General features: G+C 49.1%; 1 protein-coding gene across 7 annotated transcripts in view; it reads left to right on the top strand.

The window, feature by feature from the left end:
• Nucleotides 1-20,594, top strand: part of LOC105478978 (phosphatidylinositol-4,5-bisphosphate 3-kinase catalytic subunit delta) — a 101,440-nt gene that overhangs the window by 36,694 nt on the left and 44,152 nt on the right. For 3 of the 7 annotated variants that reach the window (XM_011736746.3, XM_011736749.3, XM_011736725.2), the window contains exon 2: nucleotides 1,710-1,872. The exons of the other annotated variants lie outside the window; for them this stretch is intronic. The gene's annotated coding sequence lies outside the window, so the exon portion shown is untranslated. The remainder of the gene's footprint in view (nucleotides 1-1,709; nucleotides 1,873-20,594) is intronic. 7 annotated transcript variants of the gene reach the window in all.

The raw sequence follows: 20,594 nt of genomic DNA, 5'->3' as shown, positions 1-20,594 counted from the left end.
ACTTTGCCATCTGCTGGCCTTTATAGTGTCCTCACACAACCTGAACTTAGGCTTTTGCCTCAGCTCTTTGGTAAGAGGGGAAGACATAATCTCTCTTTCTGCAAATGTGGGAAGATGCATAAAAATGCCTTTTGTGGTTCTTGCTGTGGTCCTAAGTCACAAAAGTATTGAACTTAATTTGGGCCACTCCGCCTTGGGTGATGGCCACAAAACGGGAGAGCGGTTCCATTTCTTTTTTCTTTTTCTTTTTTCTTTTTTTTTTTTTTTTTTTGAGACAGGGTCTCGCTCTTTTTCCCAGGCTGAAAAGTGAAGTGAAGTGGCAAGATCTCAGCTCAATGCAACCTTCACCTCCCGGGTTCTAGCAATTCTCCTGTCTCAGCCTCCCAAGTAGCTGGGATTACAGGTGCCCACCACCACGCCTGGCTAAGTTTTGTGTTTTTAGTAGAGACGGGGTTTCGCCATGTTGGCCAGGCTGATCTCGAACTCCTGACCTCAAGTGATCCACCCTCCTTGGCCTCCCAAAGTGCTGGGATTGCAGGCGTGAGCCGCCGCACCCGGCCGTGGTTTCGTTTCTTTATCAAACTATTGCTCTGCGGAGGCTGTCTCTGTCCAGCCTGTAGCTGGACATTATGAGCTATACAGCATGTTCTGTGGTCTGAAGAAATGACAGCCATCCAAACACACGCGGTGTCTTCTGTTCTGGTTTGGCTCTGGCACCCTGAGCATTTGCACTTTCCACTGGGGAAGCAAAGCCCACTCCAAGTCAGCATCTATTCAAGACCCAGTTGTAGCCCCCAGGGCTACCAGCCTCAGTCTCACTTGCCAGCTATGCTCAGAGCCTCCTACCAGGGAATCTACCCCACCGCCCTATGCAGTGTCTGTCTCTCTCACTGGCACATGGAACAGTTCTTCCTGGCATTATGCACCCGAGAGGGTGCGGAGGAGCATGCTAGATCCAGCCCATCTCTGCGCCGCTGCAGGGCCCGTATCCCCTCAATTCACGGACCCAGGTGGCCACCTCAAGGGAGCATGTGGGATATTTACCTGTTGATATCTACCTGTTGATTCCTGTCACCTTCCAAACCTAGAAGGCTCTTCTGATGGGCATTAACAGGTCCGACTTTAATGCACCCCTCGTTTTCTTTTTTTCTTTTTTCTTTTTTTTTTTTTTTTTTTTTTCGAGACGGAGTCTCACTCTGTCGCCCAGCCTGGAGTGCAGTGGCGTGATCTCAGCTCACTGCAAACTCCACCTCCCAGGTCCAAGCGATTCTCCTGCCTCAGCCTTCCAAGTAGCTGGGACTACAGGCAGGCATCACCCTGCTTGGCTAATTTTTGTATTTTTAGTAGAGACAGGGTTTCACTAGGTTGCCCAGGCTGGTCTCGAACTCCTAATCTCAGGTGATCCATCTGCCTTGGCCTCCCAAAGTACTGGGATTACAGGCATGAACCACTGCACCCAGCCTACCCCTCATTTTCTATAGGGCTGTGTCCCAAATAAATGTCTGTTTAATAGGTCAGGTTTCCATTGCCCTCCTGTCTAAATGTATGGCCAGGCTGTTGACCACCGCCCATAAGGGGAGGGTAAACTGGCACCCAAAGCCCTGCACATATACAGGGGGTTTTACACTGTTCAGTTCTGCCATCACTGCTGGGAAAACAACATGCATTTCGGCCCTTAGAGCTGATTTGTTTTTACCATCTTTGATCAGATTGGCATCTTTCCAAGCGAGGCATCGTTCACCTTGGAACTCTAGCCACCAACCCAGCAGCTCCTGTTTGGTCAGGCGAGAGCTGTTTGTTGGGTGCTACAGAATCTGGCTGCTCATCAGAGTTCCAGAGTCAGTCCTAGGGGAAAAGAGGCTCCCTGCTCATGTGAGTACCCCCTCCTTGCCTTCCCAGGTAATGCCATCCTGTATAAACGATTTCTGTCATATTAGGGAACTCTTGTGGACACTGTCATCCCTGTTCGTGTTTCCTTGACATCACCCAAGATGTCCTGGGTATTTCAGTCTTCAAGATTATTTTCTGTCCTTCTAGCTGGGTGTGGTGGCTCACACCTGTAATCCTAGCACATTGGGAGGCCAAGATGGGAAGATCGCTAGAGCCCAGGAGTTCGAGACCAGCCTGGGCAACATAAGGGAGACCCTGTCCTACAAAAAATAAAAGCAATTAGCTGGGTGTGGTGGTGTGTGCCTGTGATCCCAGCTACTTGGGAGGCTGAGGCAGGAGGGTTGCCTGAGCCCTGGAGGTCAAGGCTTCAGTGAGCCGTGATTGCGCTACTGCATTTCAGCCTGGATAACAGTGAGAGCCTGTCAAAACAAAAAAACAAAACAAAAAAAGCCTGAAAAAAATAATTTCCTGTTCTTCAGTCATATCAGTCATAGGGGTAGCTTTGGTTAATACCCCATGGCAAGGTAGTAAATGCCCCTCAAGTGGAAACGCACTTGTCCAAAGTCCCAGTAGTCACCTCATCTCTGGGAGGCGCTCGCAAGCTCTTGCCATAGCTCCGGTTTACATTCCGCACAGGGCTGTCAAACAGAATTCACTCATGCCAGCACACGCGAGCACTGCAGCTTCTATTCTACGCTGTGTGGGCTCAGTTTGGACATTGACGTGTCCAATTAATACTGCTTGAGGAGGGGATTTACGTGCTTTCTGTTTTCCAATAGTAGGCAGGGGAAATATTCCCCAGTCAGATACAATATCCATTCTCATAAAATATTTAGGTAAAGGAGATACAACTTCTTTCTGTTTAAACATTTCAGCTTTCATCATCCTATCAGCCCTTTCATTCTTTTTTTTTCCCTCAAGACGGAGTCTTGCTCTGTCACCCAGGCTGGAGTACGGTGGTGCGATCTCCGCTCACTGCAACCTCCGCCTCCTGGGTTCAAGCTATTCTTCTGCCTCAGCCTTCCAAGTAGCTTGGACTACAGCTGCCCGCCACCATGCCCAGCTAATTTTTGTCTTTTTTTTGAGACAAGAGTTTTGATCTGTCGCCCAGTCTGGAGTGCAGTGGCACAATCTCGGCTCACTGCAACTTCCTCCTGACTTCAAGTGATTCTCCTGCCTCAGCCTCCAGAGTAGCTGGGATTACAGGTGCCTGCCATCACGCCCAGCTAACTTTTTGTATTTTTGGTAGAGACAGCGTTTCACCATGTTGGGCAGGCTGGTCTCAAACTCCTGACCTTAGGTGATCCATCTGCCTCAGTCTCCCAAAGTGCTAGGATTACAGGCATGAGCCACTGCAGCCGGTCTTTTTTTTTTTTTTTTTTTTTTTTTTGAGGCAGAGTCTCAGTCTGTCACCCAGGCTGGAGTACTGTGGTGTGATCTTGGCTCACTGCAACCTCTGCCTCCCGGGTTCAAGTGATTCTCCTGCCTCAACCTCCCGTAGCTGGGACTATAGGCGCATGCCGTCATGCCTGGCTAATTTTTGTATTTTAGTAGAGACGGGGTTTCACCATGTTGCCTGGGCTGGTCTCGAACTCCTGAGCTCAGGCAGTCTGCCTGCCTCAGCCTCCCAAAGTGCTAGGATTATAGGTGTGAGCCACTGCACCTGGCCTAATTTTTTATATTTAGTAGAGAGGGAGTTTCACCATGTTTCCCAAGCTGGTCTCGAACTCCTGAGCTCAGGCAATCTGCCTGCCTCTGCCTCCCAAAGTGCTAGGATTACAGGCATGAGCCACTGCGCCCAGCCAAAACTTGTTTTTAAAAATTAGCTGGGCACAGTGGCATGCACCTGTAATCCCAGCTCCTTGGGAGGCTGAGGCGAGAGGATCGCTTGAGCCCAGGAATTCAAGTTGCCAGGGGTGATGATCACACCACCGAACTCTAGCCTTGGTGACCAGTTGATCCCAGTGACATATAATAGTTTCATAACATCCTTGCCAGCATTGAATAACATTGAAAGAATTTTTTGTGTGTTTTGTTTTGTTTTGTTTTTGAGACAGTCTTGCTCTTTCGCCCAGGCTGGAGTGCAGTGGCGCGATCTCGGCTCACTGCAAGCTCTGCCTCCCAGGTTCACGCCATTCTCCTGCCTCAGCCTCCCAAGTAGCTGGGATTACAGGCGTCCGCCATCACACCCAGCTAATTTTTTGTATTTTTAGTAGAGACGGAGTTTCACTGTGTTAGCCAGGATGGTCTTGATCTCCTGACCTTGTGATCTGCCCACCTCAGCCTCCAAAAGTGCTAGGATTACAGGCGTGAGCCACCACGCCTGGCCGAAAGACTATTTTGCTAATAGGCTCAGAAGGTAATTATTTAAAATGTATCTTCCTTTTCTTTTTCTTTTATTTATTTATTTTGAGATAGGGTCTCACTCTGTCCCCCACACTGGAGTGCCCTGGTGCAATCACAGCTTATTGCAGCGCGACCTCCTGGGCTCAAATGATCCTCCCACCTTAGCCTCCCAAGTAGCTGGGACTACAGGTGCCACCACCATGCCTGGCTAATTTTTTTTTTATTTTTATTTTTTTATTTTTTGTAAAGACAGGGTTTCACTATGTTGCCCAGGATGGTCTGGAACTCCTGGGCTCAAGTGATCTTACCGCCTTGGCCCCGAAAAGTGCTGGAATTACAGGAGAAAGCCACCACGCCTGGTGTAAAACCTAGTTATTTTATTGCCAATGAGTTTAAATAGCTTTCTTTCTCTTTACTGCTGGATGTATAGCATGAGGGTTGCACTTCCTTAGTCGTCCAGTGAACCAACTCCCTGGGAGGCAGATTCATCTTTAAATTCAGTAATGCAGTAGTTAAACCCATGAACTCTAGTATTGGATGAATTCAGATTCAAACCATAGCTCTTCCACTTCCCAGCTGTGTGACTTTGAGGAGACTACTTAACCTCTCTGATCCTCTATTTCCCTGTCTGTAAAATGAACCTTAAAGGGACCTATTCCTAGGTTTGTCTGAAGGATTAAATAAGGTAAATTAGATAATGAACATCACCTGCCACATAGTCATGCTCTGTCAATATTAGCTGTTCTTTTTTTTTTTTTTGGCAAATACTTTATTTTTATTTCAGTAGTTTTTGGGGTATAGGTGGTTTTTAGTTATACGAGTAAGTTCTTTAGTGGTGATTTCTGAGATTTTGGTGCACCTGTCACCCAAGCAGTGTACACTGTACCCAGTGTGTAGTGTTTTATCCCTTACCCCTCTCCCATCCTTCCCCCTTATTCTTATTATATATTAATGTAAATTAACAAGTCTCTATTCTCCCTCAAGATTCATTTTGTTTTAATCTATAGCAGATTGATTTTTCTGCCCTGGAGGTAGATGGTCCCAGAAGGGGAGCTGACAACCTCTCTCTCTCCAAATAGTCTGTGTCCTTGGCTGGCTGACTGGATCTGGGTGTGAGCCTCCCTGGGCAAGCCGGTGAGCCTATCCTAGGTGGTCTTAGCTCCCTGAGCAGATGAGTAGGGGCTGAAGGAGCTGCGTCTCCAGGACCCTGAGTCTGCTGTGGTCCTGCAGCCTCTGTAGCATGGAAATGGGGCTAAGGACTCCCTAATGGTTTTGTTCAAGTCCAAAATTTGTCTTGGTGACTGTTCTGCTGCTCACATTCAGATGACCCTATATGCTGTTTGGGAAACGGAGGCAGCTGGGTGGATTCCTTAGATATTTCAGGAGACAGAATCTGGGGCTTTGACTCCAGCCTGGGTTGCTGCCCATAATGCCTGCTCTTGAAACCTTTTAATTATTTGTATTTCTAATTAATTGTTTTTGGAGACAGGGTCTTGCTCTGTCACCCAGGCTGCAATGCAGTAGAGCGATCATAGCTCGTTGCAGCCTCAACCTCCTGGGTTCAAGTGATCCACACACCTAGTAGTTGGGACAATTGGCACATGCCACCACACCTGGGTAATTTGTGTAGCTTTTTGTAGAGATGGAGGTCTTTTGTTGCCCAGGCTTATTCTGAGTCAACATGAGTGACCATGGCCCAAGAAACAGCCTCAGGAGGTCCTGAGAAAGTGTGCCCAAGATGGTCAGGTTACAGTTTGGTTTTATGCATTTTGGGAAGACAGGAATCGTAGGTAAAATCATAAATTAGTACATGAAAAGTATACATTGGTTCAGGTCTCGAACTCCTGGGCTCAAGCGATCCTCCTGCCTCGGCCTCCCAAAGTACTGGGATTACGGGCATGAGCCTGTGCCAGGCCTCTTAAACCCTTTAGAGTGGCCTTGGCTTTCGTTTTGAGTGGGCCTCAGGGAGCCTTAAGGAAGGAGAGGAAAGTCACGCAAACAGGGTTTGCTTGATGCCTGCATTTTCCTCTTTACTGCTGACCTGCTGTTGAGGAGGAAGTTAGTAACACCAGGATCTTGGTCTCAAATGAACTACTTCATGAGAATTTTCTTCTAGGAGGAAAAACAAAAACCCCAACTTTCTCCTTACACATCCTTCTAAAAAATTCCATTGAAAATGTTTCTCACCAGGCGCGGTGGCTCACGCCTATAATCCCAACACTTGGGAGGCCGAAGCAGGTGGATCACCTGAGGTCAGGAGTTTGAGACCAGCCTGTCCGACATGGTGAAACCCTGTCTCTACTAAAAATACAAAAATTAGCCAGGTGTGGTGGTGGGTGCCTGTAATCCCAGCTACTTGGGAGGCTGAGACAGGAGAATCACTTGAACCCAGGAGGCGGAGGTTGCACTCCAGCCTGGGTGACAAGAGCGAAATTCCATCTCAAAAAAAAAAAAAAAAAAAAAAAAAAAAAGAACCAGTTCCTCATATTGAGAGCCAAGGAAAGGATGTACTCTCCCAGACCACAACTTCTGTTTCTGATGGTTTCAGACATCCAGGAGCCATGACCAGGTCATGAATCTTTTTTTCCCTATTGTGTGGTGTGGTGAGTATTTTAATAAGACAGCCCGTCTGCTGTCATTTGGAAATCGGTGATGATGTGTGGTCTATTTTTAAATTGAGTGCAGCACATCTAATATGTGATAGTTTCCCAAGATGTGAATGGCTCTGTTTCTCCAGCAGGACCGTGTTTTGAGAATGGATAAAAAGTTAGCTTCAGATTAGCATCAAAAGCAAGAGTTTTAGAATTAGAGGCTTCCTATCTTGGCTTTGACACTTAACATGTAGGGGATCTTGACAAGTTATTTAAGTTTCTGGGTTCTCATCTGAGAATTAGGATGACAGTACCTCTTTGACTGGATTGTCGGAAAGATGTCGTAAAGGTTGGAAACAATGAAATACCTGGGCCAGGTTATGGGTGCCCAAAAAGTTGCAGTTTTTACCTATTGGATGAATGAATCTTTGAGGCCCACACTGTAGTAGGGAATGGATTTTAAAAAACAATTTGTTTATTTTTGAGACGGAGTCTTGCTCTGTCACCGAGGCTGGAGTGCAGTGGTGCGATCTTGGCTTACTGAAGCCTCTGCCTCCCTGGTTCAAGCTATTCTCATGCCTCAGCCTCCCGAGTAGCTGGGACCACAGGTACCCACCACCACACCCTGCTAATTTTTGTATTTTTGGTAGAGATGGGGTTTCACCATGTCGGCCAGGCTGGTCTCGAAGTTCTCACCTCAAGTGATCTGCCCATCTTAGGCTCTCAAAGTTCTGGGATTACAAGCATGAGCCACCGCGTCTGGCTTAAAAATTTATTTATTTAGAAACTGGGGTCTCACTCTACTGTCCAGACTGGTCTTTTTTTGAGATAAGATCTCACTCTGATGCTCAGGTTGGAGTGCAGTGGTGCAATCATGTCTCACTACATCCTTGATCTCCTGGGCTCAAGCGATCCTCCCACTGCAGCCTCCCAAGTAGCCAGCAGTACGGGTCCATGCTGCCACACCCCACTAATTTTGTATTTCAGTGGAAGACAGGGTTTCACCATGTTGCCCAGACTGGTCTCCAACTCCTGGGCCCAAGAGATCCACCCACCTTGGCCTTCCAAACTGCTGGGATTATAGGTGTGAGCCACCAGGCCTGGTCTTGAACTCCTGGGCACAACTGATCCTCCCACCTCAGCCTCTCAAGTTGCTGGGACTAAGGGTGAGCCCTGCTCAGCCTGGCTCAGAGTGGATTTTAATGACAGGTGTTCTTGTCATGAGTTCTTGTGTAGTAAGCTTTATTCATCCATTACCTTATTTGATCTTCCCATGAATGACTCAGATGGAATGCACAGAGCATGTGTCAATAAATATCCCATTTTGCTATGTTGCCCAGGCTGCTCTTGAATTCCTAGGCTCAAGAGATCCTCCTGCCTCGGCCCCCCTCCAAAGTGCTGGAATTATAGACATGAGCCACTACATCTGGCCTTGTCAGTGTTTTCTAGCCTTTCAAGGTAGGGAGGAGCTTGGGTATCTGAGGCAAATACTGCTGGAAGTGAGATCTAGAGCAGGTCATTTTCTTCCTCTCCCAGGATGGTGGCAAGAGCCACCCCTGGCCCCGCTCAAGGGGCCTGGACTGGAAGGTGTGGCATCTCCCAGTGAGGTCTGCCCTCCGGTGACCTTGGCCACAGCAGTGGATTCTGGTGTCACCTGTGAGGCTCACAAGGCAGCACCCCAGGAGCCCTTGTGCTGCGGGTTCCCAGGGGGAGTGGGTAGGAGATGGCTGGGCAGCTGGCAGTAACCTGGACCCTGATGGGGCATGTTTCTCCAACTTTCCCACCATCCCTCCAGCCTGAAGAGATGGGATGTCCAGCTCTAGCCTGCAGCTGCCCACCCCAACTGCGACCTCGCTTTGAAGCTTCAACTTCTATTTTTAATACTAATGTTAATTTTACATTCGATTCCATGATATATCCATGTTTATTTTACTATAAAGCATATTTTCCCCTAACTTGAGAGTCAAATGGGTGCTCTGGGAAGTTTATGTTTTTTCTATGGCTTCCGCTACTCCCAGCACAGCGACTCCAACCAGAGTTTTAAAAATGTGGATTAGGGCCAAAGAGGATGATGAACCATTAGATGCAATTAGGATGAGAAATGCCGAGATTATTTATTTATTTATTTTTAGAGACAGGGTCTCACTCTGTCTCCTGGGCTGGACTGCAGTGGTGCCATCGTAGCTCAATGCAGCCTTGAACTCCTGAGCTCAAGTGATCCTCCTGCCTCAGCCTCCTGAGTAGCTCCCAAGTGCACACCACCATGCCCGGCTAGTTTTTTCATTTTCTGTAGACAAGGGTCTTGCTGTGTTGCCCAGGCTGGTCTCCAACTCCTGGGCTCAAGAAATCTTCCCACTTAGGCCTCCCAAAGTGTTGAGATTATAGGTGTGAGCCACTGTGCCTGGTGGAGAAACAAATAGTTTAATAGCCCTTTTATCTAATGTGATTTGTTGATTGAGTAACTGACTTTGGTTTAGGTAGAGAATTATTAAAATGCATTACCTCAAATGTAAACATTTTCTTTTATTTTTTTTCTGTGACGGGCCACACAGAGTCCTATATACCTCTCCAGCACCGCTCACCTGGAGAAGCTGCTATGGATGCCAGCTACTGTTTTTTCTCCCTTCCCAATAAATATTTCATCTTCACTTAAAACATGTCAGTGTACATTGGTTCCCTGATCTGCTCTTAGATGGCCAAGGGCTTGTGTTTGCATAGGCCATTGGTTCATCTTTCTGTATAAGGCGTACATGCAATGTATAATCCACTTTTTTTATCTTACTTTTTTTGGGGGGTGACAGGGTCTCGCTCTGTCACCTAGGCTGGAGGGCAGTGGTTTGATCACGGTTTTCTGCAGCCTTGACCACCTGGCCTTAACCCATCTTCCTGCCTCAGCCCCCTAAGTAGCAGGGATCACACACACCTGGTTACTTTTTTGGTTTTTTTTTAAATTTTTTGAAACAGAGCCTCGCTCTGTCACCCAAGCTGGAGTGCAATGGTGCGATCTCAGCTCACTGCAACCTCTGCCTCCAGTTCAAGCAAACCTCTTGCCTCAGCCTCCTGAGTAGCTAGGATTACAGGCGTGCACAACATCACATCCAGCTAATTTTTGTGTTTTAGCAGACAGGGTTTCACTATGTTGTTCGGGCTGATCTCGAACTCCTCACTTCAAGTGATCCACCCATCTCGGCCTCCTAAAGTACTGGGATTACAGGCGTGAGCCACCATGCCTGGCCTCGGCTAGTTTTTTTTATTTTTAGTAGAGACGAAGTCTGACTATGTTGCCTAGGCTGGTCTTGAACTCCTGGGTTCAAGCATTCCTCCCACCTCAGCCTCCCAAAGTGCCGGAATTACAGATGTGAGCCACAGCGCCCGGCCTTCCTTCTACATTTTAATAATTCCTGCTTAGTTTTTCCAGTTGTCTTGCCTGGTCTAATTCCATAATTCTACGGAAAGTTTGTTTTATTGGGTGACTTGTCTTTTACTAGGTTTCTGAAGCACTCAGCTTTGTTTTCTTCATGGAATCAGCTCTTTTCACACCGAGGGTGCACCCTCTTATGTAATAATTACATTATGTGATTACACAGGTAAACAACTGCCATCCGATTGGAGCAGGTGTGGCGACCTCTGTGGGCATGCAGAGACAGGAAGGAGGGCCCGACTCCATGGCATCCTGGGAGTGGTCAGCATGTAGAGACCATTGGCCAGGGTGTTTGGTGAGGGGATGGAGAGCGCTATTCAGCCCTGATTCTGCTCGGTAGGAGTCAGGGTAAGATGTAGGGGTCACAGAGCCTGGGCCGGAGACAGGTTCAACCTAGAAATCTCTCCTAGACTAGGGGAACCCCTTGCTCTGAGAATGGGCACATGCTCTAGAAGGGAGGCATCGTGGAAAATTTCTTTTCCTGTGGGTCCTGTCAGTGGCATTTGTACTTAGGAGATTTGCTGTTTGCCAGCTGAAAGTTGCCATTTTCATTAACCTAGCTTCCCGTTTCTGTATCTAATAACAATAACAATAAACAGTTTTGTGGTACGTACCCTGTGCCAGGCAGTGTCCTGGGCACTTTGAAAATACGAAGCTTGGGCCGGGAACGGTGGCTCATGCCTGTAATCCCAGCACCTTGGGTGGCCGAGGTGGGTAGATCACCTGAGGTCAGGAGTTCAAGACCAGTCTGACCAATATGGTGAAACCCCGTCTCTACTAAAAATACAAAAATTAGCTGGATGTGGTGGTGGGTGCCTGTAATCCCAGCTACTCGGGAGGCTGAGACAGGAGAATTGCTTGAACCGGAGAGGCGGAGACTGCAGTGAGCTAAGATCGTGCCACTGCACTCCAGTCTGGGCGACAGAGCAAGGCTGCATCTCAAAAAAGAAAAGAAAATACTAAGCTAGCCGGACACTGTGGTTCATGCCTGTAATCCCAGATCACTTGAACTCAGGAGTTTGAGACTAGCCTGGGCAACATGGCAAAACCCCATCTCTATAAAAAAATACAAAATTTAGCCAGGCATGATGATGCGCATCTGAAGTCCCAGCTACTCCAGAGACTGAGGTGGAGGATCGCTTGAGCCTGGGAGGCAGAGGTTGCAGTGAGCCGGGATTGCACCACTGCACTCCCGCCTGGACGATGTAAAAAAAAAAAAAAAAAAAAAAAGAAAGAAAAAGAAAGAAAGAAATACGAAGCTAATTAGCCTTATGACAACCCTGTTTGGTAAGTACTACTGTGATTCCCACTTTACAAATGGGGAAACTGAGGCACAGAAAGGGGAAATAACTTACCTAAGTCTTACCCAGCCAGAAAGTGGCAGCGGCTGCTCCTAACCCTGCACCATGCTGCCTCCAAATATGGGCTTTTTCCCAGGAAGAAGTGCTTAGTTGGGGGAGGGGAGTCCGGATCCCAGGGAGGAGGACTCAGAAAGCCTCTGGGAGTCAGGCGGCCATGTGAGAGGGGCTTCCTGGCTCTTTTTCACTTGTCCCCCTACCCCCACCCCCCCGTCACCACCTTCCCAGGACTTATTTGGACTCCCAGGCAGAGTTCCTCGTTTGTTTTTGTTTTGTTTCTTCCTTTTCTTAGAGATAGGGTCTCGCTCTGTCACCCAGGCTAGAGTGCAGTGGTGAGATCATAGTTTATGGCAACCTCGACCTCCTGGGCTCAAGCGATCCTCCTGCCTCGGCCTCCTGAGCAGTTAGGACTAGGACTACCATGTGCACCACCACACCAATCTAATTTTTTTTTTTTTTTTTTGAGACGAAGTCTCGCTCATGTCCCCCAGGCTAGAGTGCAGGGGCACGATCTGGGCTCACTGCAACCTCTGCCTCCCGGGTTCAAGTGATTCTCCTGCCTCAGCCTCCCGAGTAGCTGGGATTACAGGGGCCTGCCACCATGCCCGGCTAATTTTTGTATTTTTAGTATACACGGGGTTTCACCACGTTGGCCAGGCTGGTCCCGAACTCCTGACCTCATGATCCGCCCACCTCGGCCTTCCAAAGTGCTAGGATTATAGGCGTGAGCCACCGCACCCGGCCACACCAAGCTAATTTTTGATATTTTTGTAGATATGGGGTCTTGCTATGTTGCCCAGGCTGGTCTCAAACTCGTGGGTTCAAGTGATCCTCCCACTTCAGCCCCCCAAAGTGCATAAGCCACCGTGCCCAGCCTAGTTCCTTGCTCTTGAAGGTCCTTGTGTCTGATGGAGTTGGTGTCTTGGACTCTGATCCTCTACAGTGAGAGTGGGCAGAGGGAAGCAGCTTCTAGTGCCTGGCCCTTCCCCAGTTGGCTAGGGTGGTGCCCCTTCTCCCCAGTGCCAGGGGCAAGCAAGGCCTGGCCTCTGCAGTCTCCATGGCCTCCTTGCCCAACCCCGGGGCCTCTTTTGGGAAGCTGACACCCTCTGGCTCCAGTGCACTGGCCTGGGAGAGACAGTGTGGTACGCTGGTTAAGAGCAGGCTCTAGAATAAACCCAACCCCACTTCCTTCCCCGTCACCTCCTTCAGTTCCGCTTTCCTCATTCATAAATCTGAATGCCTGCCTTCAGGGCTTGTCATGATGTTTAATGAGAAAATGGATATCAGGTGCCTAGTCATGGGGGGCTGGCCGCTGTAGCCCTGAAGATGAGCCTGATGAAAGATGAAGAGGCTGTGCTATGGGACAGAGTCTGAACCGATCCCAGAGGCTCCCAGGGGCAGGAGTGGCCCAGAGACCTGCTCTGAGAATAGAAGCACTGTCACAGGCCCCCTGCCAAGGAGAGAGTGTGACCAGGACAATGACTGGTGGGATGAGGTGTCCAGAGCCCTCTATATCATCCCCAGGATTTCTTCCTCTTTGGCTCAGAGCTTATAGGGTTGTCTGCAGATCGCATGAGGATAGGTGGAGAAGGACCCCTAAGCCGACAGCCGGGTGGGGAAGGGCCTGAGTGCTGAGTGCCTCGGCAGGTAGCCAGCTGCAGATCTGACCCCAGGAGAATGGGGCGAACTGCCACATAGCAGACACTTGACAGGGGGACTGTCATGAGTGTGTGTGTGTTTTGGGAGGCGGGGTGTTTGTTTGTGATTAAGTTGAGGTCAGGACAGAAGAAGGGAAGTGGAATTTGTAGTTTTAAGAGATATTATGTGGCCATCTTAAGATTGCAGCAGCTGGCCAGGCGCGGTGGCTCATGCCTGTAATCCCAGCACTTTGGGAGGCTGAGGCGGGTGGATCACTTGAGGTCCGGAGTTCAAGACCTGCCTGGTCAACATGGTGAAACCCTGTCTCTACTAAAATACAAAAATTAGCTGGGTGTGGTGGCGTGTGTCTGTAGCCCCAGCTACTTGAGGGGATGAGGCAGGAGGATTGCTTTGTGCCACTGCATTCCAGCCTGAGTGACAAAGTGAGATCCTGTCTAAACCAACAAAAATTACAGCAAAGCCTACATCTGGGAATTATAGGCCATGATCTTCCAGATTATGCATGTGGATGTTTTAAATATATATGCCGTACATTTTATGTGTTTATTCATGCATACTGTATGTTTTGGTTTTTTTTGTTTTTTTTTTTTTTTTGAGACGGAGTCTCGCTGTGTCGCCCAGGCTGGAGGTGCAGTGGCGCGATCTTGGCTCACTGCAAGCTCCGCCTCCCGGGTTCACGCCATTCTCCCGCCTCAGCCTCCGAGTAGCTGGGACTACAGGCACCCGCCACCATGCCCGGCTAGTTTTTTGTATTTTTAGTAGAGACGGGGTTTCACCATGTTAGCCAGGATGGTCTCGATCTCCTGACCTCGTGATCCACCCGCCTCGGCCTCCCAAAGTGCTGGGATTACAGGCTTGAGCCACCGCGCCTGGCCCATACTGTATGTTTTTAATCATATGGAATCAATACAAGTTAGTTATTCAAAGTTTGTAAAATATAGATTTGCCAAAGTGAAAAAAAAAAAAGAAGAAGAATTTGGGCTGGGCATGGTGACTCATGCCTGTAATCCCAGCACTTTGAGAGATCCAAGGTGGGCAGATCACCTGAGGTCAGGAGTTCGAGACCAGCCCACCCCACATGGTGAAACCCCGTCTGTACTAAAAATATGAAATTAGCTGGGTGTGGTGTAATCCCAGGGGGCTTGGGAGGCCAAGGCAGGAGAATCACTTGTGCCTGGGAGGCAGAGGTTGCAGTGAGCCAAGATCGTGCCATTGTAGTCTAGCCTGTGCAACAAGAGCAAAACTTAATCTTGAAAAAAAAAAACAAAAACAAAAAAACAAAAATCCGGCTGGGCACTGTGGCTGTTGCCTGTAATCCTAGTACTTTGGGAGGCCAAGGCAAGAGGATCACTTGAGACCAACCTGGGCAATATAGGGAAACCCTGTGTCTACAAAAAAACAACACAAAACTACCCAGGCATAGTGGCACACGCCTCTAGTCCCAGCTGCTCGAGAGGCTGAGGCGGGAGGATCGCTTGAGTCTAAGAGGCTGAGGCTGCAGTGAGCCTATGATGGCATTGGACTCCAGTTTGGGTGACAGAGCCAGACCCTGTCTCCAAAAAAGAAAGAAAGAAAAAAACTCCATCTTCTACCTACCCTAGAGCCACATCACTCAGTGGTTCCTAACCTGTTTCAGATTTTAAATCCCTTTGAAAACCTGCAGAAAAGCATGGACTGTCTCCAGAAAAAGGCTCTTTCATCCACAGACTCTGCTGGTGTGCAGGGAAGGACTGTTTAGGTCCAACCTCTAGCTTCTCTGTCGTGTGAGATTCTGACTCTGAAACCAACCTCAAAGGGGCAAATCATTCTGACCCCGTGACACCTCTGTAAGAGACACTTGCCCCGCAACCGATTCAAAGTCTGTCTTGAACCTGTTTCTATTTTCTGTCTTGACCACCTCTTAAAGAAGATATTGTACAAGTTTGCCCCTGCCATTTAAATCCTTTGTCCTAAATTTACTGCCTCTTTTGGAGCTTTCAGCAAGGATCGACTTTCCTGTGTCACTGGGTGACTCTCACTGTAGCATCTGCTCATTTCCGGAAGAGGACCATCCTTTGAGGCATGTGTAAGGCCCCTTTTGTGGAAAGGGCCGTGGCTTAGGCATGTGGGAAAGCAAGCCTGCGAGAACTGGGTGTGAATCTTCTTTCCAGGTGGTCAGGGGAAACTTTTTTATTTTTTCGAGATGGAGTCTCGCTCTGTCACCCAGGCTGGAGTGCAGTGGCACCCAGTACATGGCTTCGGCCTCAGTTCCCTCATGAAGATGACTATCGTAACTATTTAGTGGGGTTGTTTTGAGGATTTTAGGAGATCTTCAGAGTTCTAGGGATCTCTTGCTGCAAAACAACCTACTCCAAGCTTAGCGGTGTAAAGCAACACTGTGATGCTCACGGTCCCAGGGACCGGGAATTCAGACAGAGCTCAGCAGGATGGCCTGACTGCTCCATGATATCTGGAGTCAGCTGGGAAGACTCTCAAGGGGTTGGTAACAACTTGAACAGGTGGGGTCTGGAATCATCTGGAAGTTTCTTCACTCATGTCTGGTACCTGGGTGGGATGACTCGAAGGTTGGGCTCAGGTGGGACTGTCAACTTGAGTGCCTCCACATGGTTTCTCTTTCTGGCTTGCCTGGGCTGTGTCACTGCGTGGCAGCGCCAGGGTAGTCAGACTTTTTTTTTTTTTTTTTTTTTTTTTTTGAGACGGAGTCGCTCTGTCGCCCAGGCTGGAGTGCAGTGGCCGGATCTCAGCTCACTGCAAGCTCCGCCTCCCGGGTTTATGCCATTCTCCTGCCTCAGGCTCCCGTGTAGCTGGGACTACAGGTGCCAGCCACCTCGCCTGGCTAGTTTTTTGTAGTTTTTAGTAGAGACGGGGTTTCACTGTGTTAGCCAGGATGGTCTCGATCTCCTGACGTCGTGATCCACCCGTCTCGGCCTCCCAAAGTGCTGGGATTACAGGCTTGAGCCACCATGCCCGGCCGGTAGTCAGACTTCTAACTTAATGCTTAGAATTCCAAGAGCCAGCATTCTACACCAAGGAGGAAGCCGCATGGCTTCTTATGGCCCCACCTCTCAAGTCACTTAGCATCTCTGCTGCCATACTCTCTTGGCAGCGACAAGCCCACTCAGATTTAAGAAGAGGGGACACAGAGGCCATCTCTCAATGGGAGGATTCCCTGCAACCACGAGCCACACATGCTTTTTGGCTGACACTTGAAAGAATGAGCAATGTGGGCCGGGCGCAGTGGCTCACGCCTGTAATCCCAGCACTTTGGGAGGCCAAGGAGGGTGGATCACTTGGGGTCAGAAGTTCGAGACCAGCCTGGCCAACATGATGAAACCCAGTCTGTACTGAAAATACAAAAATTAGCCAGGCATGGTGGCGGGCCCCTGTAATCCCAGCTACTTGGCAGGCTGAGAGAGGAGAATCGCTTGAAACCAAGAGGCTGAGGTTGCAGTGAGCTGAGATGGTGCCACTGCACTCCAGCCTGGGCGACAGAGACTCCGTCTCAAAAAAAATAAAATAAAGAGCAATGCAGCCAGATGCGATGGCTCACATCTGTAATCCCAACACTTTGTGAGGCCGAGGCAGGCAGATCCCTTGAGCCTAGGAGTTTGAGACCAGCCTGGACAACACAGCAAGACCTCATCGCTACAAAAATTAAAAATTAGTTGGGCATGGTGGCACACACTCAGCTACTTGGGAGGCTGAGGTGGGAGGACCACCCAAGTCCCTGGGGTTGAGTACCTGTGATTGCGTCTCTGCACTCCAGCCTAGGCCACAGTGTGAGACGCTGTCTCAAAAAAAAAAAGAAAAAAAAGGAAAAGAAAAAAGAATGAGCAATGCAAACCTGCAAACCTAAGCTTTTTTTTTTTTTTTTTTTCCCCTCTCTGCTTATATCCTCAACCCCTCAACTCCTGCCCCAGGTCACAAACTCAGGAAGCCTCAATTAAGACAGACTTTTAGTCTAAGGTCGGAGAATTGAGGAAGGAAAGAAGGAAGTGCCAGATGCTAATTAACTTTGCTTTTTAACTACAGATGAGCCACTTTTTGAGTTACCCGGGGGTGAGACTCTCAAAGATAAATGAAAATATGTAAGGATGGCAGGAGAGCAGGGGCCTCTTGTAATTAGGTCCCTCATTCTTGTGCTTTGAGAATAAAAATATCAAGGGTGGAATATGTGAGTAAATATGGAAACTCCCCTTTGAGGATTGTTTTTTGGAGCCCTCCTGTTTATTCTAATTGAATGAAAAACAAACATGTAACTGGTTTGGTTTTTTTTGGGTTTTTTTTGGTGTTGTCTTTAGTTGTTTTTACTAAAAAATTTATACTTAATTTTTTTTGTTTGTTTTTCTGAGATGGAGTCTCAGTTGCCCAGGCTGGAGTGCAGTGGCTTGATCTGGGCTCACTGAAACCTCCGCCTCCCAGGTTCAAGCGATTCTCGTGCCTCAGCCTTCTGAGTAGCTGGGATCACAGGCATGCACCACCACACCTGGCTAATTCTTGTATTTTTAGTAGAGATGTGGTTTCACCATGTTGGCCAGGCCAGTCTCGAACTCCTGACTTCAGGTGATCCACCCTCCTCAGCCTCCCAAACTGCCGGGATTACAGGTGTGAGCCACTGCGCCCAGCGGTTATACTTAAAATTTTTTTAAAGAGATGAGTATCTCACTATGTTGTCCAGGCTAGAGTGCAGTGACTATTCACAGGTGCTATCAATAGCGCGCTGCAGCCTCAGACTCAAGCAATCCTCCTGCCTCAGCCTGTGAGTAGCTGTAGCTACATGTGCCGTCAGTGGTGCCTGGCTTTGCATCTTACTTTTTTCTGACTTTAGCTTTCCTGGTCTTGTCCCCATTCAGCAGTGGTGTCTTATCTGACCACACCTAGAAATGCTGAATGCCAATTTGAGTTAGAAAGAGAATAGCGGAGGCTGGGCGCGGTGGCTCATGCCTGTAATCCCAGCACTTTGGGAGGCCGAGGCAGGCGGATCACGAGGTCAGGAGATCGAGACCATCCTGGCTAACACGGTGAAACTCCGTCTCTACTAAAAATACAAAAACAAAATTAGCTGGGCGTGCTGGCGGGTGCCTGTAGTCCCAGCTACTTGGAAGGCTGAGGCAGGAGAATGGCATGAACCTGGGAGGTGGAGCTTGCAGTGAGCAAACATAGCGCCATTGCACTCCAGCCTGGGCAACAGAGCAAGACTCTGTCTCAAAAAAAAAAAAAAAAAAAGAATAGCAGAATTCCAGCAAGGTTGGAGGCTGGGATATTGGTGAGCGTTTGGGAGAAGTTGAGATTTCATCACAGCAAAAGTGATGAAATCACACATCACAAAGTGTCAGGTCTTCTAGGGCTCCTTGAAGGGAACAAGGGCTCCAGTGAGTGGGAGCAGAGGCTCATTTGGTTTCCTGCCTTCTGTTTGGGGATTTAACAAGAGGATTGGCCCTTTTAGTAGCAAGTAGAAGGGCAGGAATCTAATTTCTCTATTCTGATTTTTTTTTTTTTTTTTTTTTTTTAAGACAAGGTCTTGCTCTGTCACCTAGGCTGGAGTGCAGTGGCTCCATCATAGCTCACTGCAGACTCCTGGGCCAAGCAATCCTTCTCCCTCAGCCTCCTAACTAGCTAGGACTACAGGCAAATGCCACCATGCCAGGCTAATTTTTTTTTTTTTTTCCAGTAGAGACGAGGTCTCGCTGTTTTACCCAGGTTGTTCTTAAACTCCTGGCCTGAAATGATCCTCCCACCTCGGCCTCCCAAAGTGCTGAGATTACAGGAGTGAGCCACCATGCACACCTTAATTTACTCTGATTTTTCTTTTCTTTTTAAAATAGAGATGGGGTCTCACTATGTGGCCCAGGCTGGTGTTGAACTCCTGGGCTCAAGTGATCCTCCTGCCCTGGTCTCCCAAAGTGCTGGGACTACAGGTGTAAGCCACTGTTCCAGGTCTACTCTAATATTTAACAGTGGTCAAATTCATTTATTTATCCACTAAATTATTTATACTCTCAATTTCAGAAAGGATTTAAGGTACCTGAGCTGTGAACAAAGAATCAGAGACTGGTTTTTCCTCCATCTCTGCCACTAACTAGTTGTGCGACCTGGGGCAAGTCACTTGGTCTCCTTGTGTCTGTTATCCATGTGTGACAGCCAATACTTAATATGAGCGCCAGGCACTGTTCTAGAGATTGTCCATGCATCTGTATTCACTCTTTTAATTCTTCTCCAAACAATTTATTATGGTCTCTATCTTTTTGGAATTTGTCAGGGCAGTTCCAGTTCATCATGGCAATACAGGAAACTGACTTTTGGGGGCTTTTGCCATTTCAAAGACTCTTGGAATTTTCTCTGGGCTTCAGAGACACCCGTGCCTGACATTCCCAATTTGAACCCCCAGCGAATCATTGGGTGCCATTGCTGATGGGGACCTTGTGTTTGAGCTTGACTTTCACGCCACCCATGCTGAAGATAAAGGGAAGTTTTCACGCCAGGGGACGATTGCAGGACGGGGCCGCTGGGGAGGAGGGCTCCCACACGTGGCGAATAGGGGTGGAGGAACCTCTGAAGCGCGTTTGCCCTTTGGAAAATCTCTTTGGCGTCCTAGCCCCGGGATCATTGTACTTACCAGGTTTGGGGCTCTGCACCCAGAACTCCTCCCAGCCTCTGTCTGCCCATCCAAGGTCCGGCGTGACTTCCGGTGGCTGATGGCTCATCTTGGGGAAATCCCCCGCCCTGGGGGGTCCGGGGTGGCCTGCAAGGGGCCTGACTCACCCGCCAGTTGGGTCAGGGGTTCCCAGCTGCCCTCGGACGTCTGCTGCACCGCTCCCCTCCCGCAGGCGGAGGACAGGAGGAGGGAGGGAGAGGTGGGAGAGCGTGGGGGGCGGGGCCGGGGGCGGTCTCCAACCCCCGGCCCGGGCTCCGCCCTGTCCCGGGATCTGCGAAAGCACAGCAAGGGTGCGGGCAGGTGAGTGCCCGCCTGGTGCAGGGTGTGAAGAGCGAGAGCGCGTGTATGAGCACGAGCGTCAGTGGTCTCTGTGTGTCCGTTTACATGATTGCGCCTGTGTCTGTGTGTGAGCATCTGCATGCAAGCTTGTCTTTTTGAGTGAATGTCTGTGTGTGACTTCTAGGGACGGCCAGGGAAGAGGGGTGTCCCCTCCCACCCTGGCCCCCCCTCTTCTCTCTCCTCCTTGGGGTGCTCTGGGCATCCGGGACCCCTGGCAGGGCTGCCGGGTGCTGGGAGGACGCAGAGGCCGCCGAGGGCGGAGGGAAGCGTCAGGCCTGGGCTGCGCGCGCCCTGACTGGGGAGTTCCGGGTCCCAGCCGCCTGGTCCTTTCATTC

This window comes from Macaca nemestrina, chromosome 1 (genome assembly GCF_043159975.1).
Source record: "Macaca nemestrina isolate mMacNem1 chromosome 1, mMacNem.hap1, whole genome shotgun sequence".
Lineage (NCBI taxonomy): Eukaryota > Metazoa > Chordata > Mammalia > Primates > Cercopithecidae > Macaca > Macaca nemestrina.
Note: the sequence above shows the minus strand (reverse complement) of the source record. Positions and strands in the feature narration are given on the sequence as shown.